Here is a 4,667-nt window from a genome sequence, read left to right on the forward strand (position 1 = left end):
ACTTGAAAATGTATCATAAGCTTCTTTTGGATTTTTCGTATCCTGAATATGCTGTAACGCATTGTCTTTGATTTTAGTCTTCAAAATGAACATTGTTTTGCCACTTTTATCTTCCATTTCTGTAACATACCCTTCGTATCCTCTGCCTCCGGTTGCAAAACTTCATCTACATTGACAACATACCACAAATCTTGGCTTTGCATCTAAGACATCATACATGTAGACCAAAAATTATAGTTTTGATTGTTGAGCTTCTTTATTCTACCAATAATTTGAAGATGGTCCATCTTGTCAATAGAAGCTCTCACGAAATTAGTGTAGGACTCCCTCAAACGTCGCACTCTGATACCATAATATTGTTCATTTTAGAGATAAAATGAACTAAATGAAAAATATATCAAAACAAGAAATGAACTACAACAAAATGAATTCATTTAATGCAAATGAGCTCCTTATATAGGCATACAATCCATGTAAACCACTTCTTTGTCACTAACTTCTTCACTAACGTGCCATTAACTTTTCTACTATATTGCCACTAACTTCTTCATTAACGTGTCACTAACTTGTCCACTATCTTCTCCACTTAGTAGAGATAAACTAATCATCTATTTTAATAAATTAAACTAAAATAGATAATAAACTTAGTCAAATAAAGACCGCGTGCTAGCTAGTGTTGTAAACTTAGTTAAATTATGATTTAGAAGAATAAATAGGATTTATTTTAACAATTATTTTTAAAATGTACATATAAAGATTGTCAAAATTAGGTAGTTAAACTATATAAATTTAATCTCTTTGATTACAAGTAGGATGTTGTATTGAGATTATTTATTGTATATCTATGTCGATTTAGATGTCTATGAGCAGTAAAATTTATCAATTTTGCACATGTAGTAGCGCTTATGTATTATATATGATGTTTATGTTGGTTGAGATTTTATAGTTAATTAGTGAATAAAATATTCCTTAAGTTCGATTATTAATTGTGTTCTTTGGTTGAATAATTAATTTTATTTTAACTAATTTTTTAGGAAACTGAATATAATTAAATATATATCTAAAATAGTAAATGATGATATGGGAGTAGGCGTGTCCTTATATGCTGGTAGAGAAAAGATTTAGGATCAAGTGAGCTCATATGTACCGTGAAAAAGAATGCAAGCTGGCCAAGTGAAACCATCATCCAATTATGAAAATAAGTGAATAATGGTCTGGGTGTATCATGTGTGTTATGATATAAAAAGTGAGGGTCAGACGTGCCTATATTTATTATAGTTGTGAGATGATGTGTAACACCCACAAAATTCTTGTAATTTCATTTTTTTTTTAATTTTTCATAAATGTACTTAATTATTCTATTTTAAAAATGTCAAAAATTTCCCAAAAATTCCCCCAATAACCCACAGGATTACAGAAAATCCCCTGACCACAAAAATCTCCCTTTTTCCCAAGGCATCCAACTTGCGGGGAAAGCATGCAGAAATTCTCCAACGCGCAAGGTTAGCCGCGCGGACTCACAGGCTCCGTTTCTACCTCTCACAGGCACGTAATCGTGGGACACGCAGGATCTCTTTTCCCTCGCCCGTGAGACAACTCCACACGAGAGATAGCTTCTACCCGTGTGTCCTAGCACCTGCAAATGCCTGCACGTGAGCCATCAAGGAGCTTCAACACTTTTGTGCCACATGTCCTAGAATGACCGAAACAGTGCCTACACCAATCGGACACCCACTGTATCAACAGCCCAAGATCCGTGCATGTCATCCGACAGCCGTGATTCCTTCTCTTTTCACGCTTAAAGGAGCTTTTCTTCGGTCTCCCTTCATTTTCGAACAGAAAATTGAAACAAGAGAGAGAGAGAGAGAGAGAGAGAGAGAGAGAGAGAGAGCTTCTGTAAGATAAAAAGTGTGCCTGAGTGTGCGAGTGAAATGAAACAGTGAGAGAGTGTCTTGTTGTGGGCAAGTAGCACCGTGTGTGGTGAGCCTCGTCCTTCATCATGATGTTTTCTTATTCTGTTTCCATGAAGTAAGAACTCTTCCCTCCAGCCTTTCCTTTCTGATTTTTGTTTCCCATTTCTTTAACCCCTCTGTGCTTATAGCTTCTTCTTCCCTGAAAGGTAGCAGCTCATACGAGCTCTATTTGCGGACCTGCAAGTTGATGTTGCACTGGCTTTTCCCTCTGCAATTAGGAGTTATTTCCTAGACTTAGGAGCATTCGTCAGTAAGGTAAGGATAACGGTAGTGTTCCCTTATACAAATGATTGGTTTTCTAACTTTTAGTAGGTAAATCTTTCGGTAAGTCGTGCATCCACGTTTTTGGTTTAGGAAAAGGTGTGTGTGTGTGTGTGTGTTCATGCTTGTCTTTAATATTTAAATTCTGTTGTTTTGATGATTTGGATTATGTTGATAGTGAAAATGGATGATTAATGATGATTTAAATGTGTTCACAGAAATGATAAACGGTACAAATCACAAGGAGACGATGGGAGAAGTAAAAAATACTTCTGCCCACGACTGTCGGGCGCTAAAGCACCGAGAAAGAAAGCAGGAACCTAGGCGCCCATTAGTGTTGGGACAGAATCCCCTAGCCCGCTGCATATGCATAGCACGTCGTATGAAGATGCACGAGATCTGTCAAGCACCATAAATGGAGAGAGCCCAGTCTAGCACCTTCCGTGCTACGCGAGACGATGGTCGCATGCACGCGCGGGGTCTGTTTGGGCACACCCGAAGTGCCGAGATAGCACCCCTTGGCACGCTGCAGCATCCAACACACCCCTGTGTGCCGCGCGATTCTGCCAGGCATTGTGAGCTCAGAGGGCTGTGCGAGTGCGTGAGGAAAATTTCCCTTCCACGGGTTTTGCACTCCAGCATTTTCCCCTAGACGAAACGGCCCCAATGGATTAATTTAATTAATTTCATTAACCAAAAATGGATATTTGTGAATAATGGGCCTAGTGGGCCGAGTTAAATGGATTTTTATGAACAATGGGCCTTAATTAAGAAATAAATTGGGCTTTTGTGGCTATATTGCGAATAAAATAATTGAACAAACTTTTAAAAACTTAGAAAATTAATTAAATAGACTTTTAGAATATTAAGGGAAATAATTAAATAGTCCTTTAGGAAACTTGGGAAAATGATTAAGTAGACCTTTTAGGAAATTTTGGAAAATAATGGACAAACATATTTAGCATAGTTCTTAAGAAAATAAGTCGTAAAGCAAATAGTAACACATATGAAGTCAAATAAAACTTAACCAACAAAGAGTCTGTAAATCTATTTACCCGTTAACACAGAGGGGTACTGTACCGTTATTGTCTATTGACTCTAGGTGAAACCTACCCTATGACTGGGCACTGTACCAACATCCCTCTCTAACAATAGTTGGGCTTGTGATTTAATTGCTAAGGGTCACTATGGCGAAGTACTACTATAGCTATAGATTATTGCTACTGTTATTGATGTTATTGTTACTCAACTATTTCTTATTCATAGTAGTAGTTGGGGATCCCATCTGCCCTCTGTCGATATAGGCTTAAACAGTTTCATACGAAGGTAATTGATTAATGTACTATATAGAATAATTATAATTGTTTTGAATTAACTGGTACTATATTAATTGGATTGCTATCGTACTGTACAGATTGGATTGCCATCGTTCTGGACGGATTGGATTGATTTGTTAAGGGTAGAAACAGAAAATTCTATCATAATGAATTTAAAATGAAAATGTTATAAAGTTTTCAGCAATTTCTAAATTGAAATGCAATTGTACTATGAAATTTTCAATAGTCTCTTATAGGTAAAGTATTGTTTCGAAGTGATGACTGTCAGATTTCACTTATTGCATTAATTAACTTTTCAAACTTTATTTGCATTGATATAATATTATTATTCTTACTGAGTTTTATGGAACTCACCCCAATCCACTCCCTTCCTAGATGACAAAATAGGTTGTCCCCAGAAGCTTGTCTGGATTTGTTTCAAGATTAGAAAGAGTTTAGTGAAATAAGAGTGCTTTATTTTGTGAGGCTAGTATTTTATATTTTGTAGGATTTACTATAATGATTATTTTTTAATTATAAGTAGTTAATCTTGATGTCTCACTATACACTATTGTATTTTGTAAGGGATGAATATATTTCGAATTTATTTTAAATACATTCTATTTTTTCTGTACCAGACCTTGTTGCCCACAGGGTGGGAGGATGTCACAAGTGGTATCAGAGCAAAGTTCCTAAGAAATCCCTTACTTTGAGGCTTAGGTTTTAGGATAGATTGACTAAGGATAAAAACTTCTTGTAGGTATATAAAATCCTAGTAACCCTCGGTCAGTCTTCTGCTAATAAGATTTTTATTTCTTTGTGTAGGCAAATTATGAGTCGTGGAAGACCTCTAACTGAAAGGCTTAAGGCCTTTTATGCCCCAACCATAGCAAAGTTTACTAAGTTGTTCCGAGCCATCCAAGGCTTGACTGCCATTGTGGGTCATAACTGTGCTCACGATAATGATTGTCCTCGTCTTGCTAAGGACCAACTTAATCCTATTTGTGCTATTGCTAGCAACATTTCTGAGTTCCAAATGTTGAACCCTCCTTCTTTTGCTGGTGGTCAAGGATTAGATTATGTAGACAGAGAAAATCTTTACGATTCTTAAACTTAT

General features: G+C 36.3%; 1 long non-coding RNA gene across 1 annotated transcript; it reads left to right on the plus strand.

Annotated features, from left to right (window-relative positions):
• Positions 1-1,372: 1,372 nt before the first annotated feature.
• LOC110810783 (uncharacterized) lies at positions 1,373-4,667 on the plus strand. The gene is made up of 3 exons (XR_002539025.2): positions 1,373-2,028; positions 2,120-2,228; positions 2,453-4,667. It is a non-coding gene; the product is annotated as an uncharacterized LOC110810783 (long non-coding RNA).

The sequence above is a fragment of the Carica papaya genome, chromosome 5, assembly GCF_054855325.1.
Source record: "Carica papaya isolate Zhongbai chromosome 5, ASM5485532v1, whole genome shotgun sequence".
Taxonomy (NCBI): domain Eukaryota; kingdom Viridiplantae; phylum Streptophyta; class Magnoliopsida; order Brassicales; family Caricaceae; genus Carica; species Carica papaya.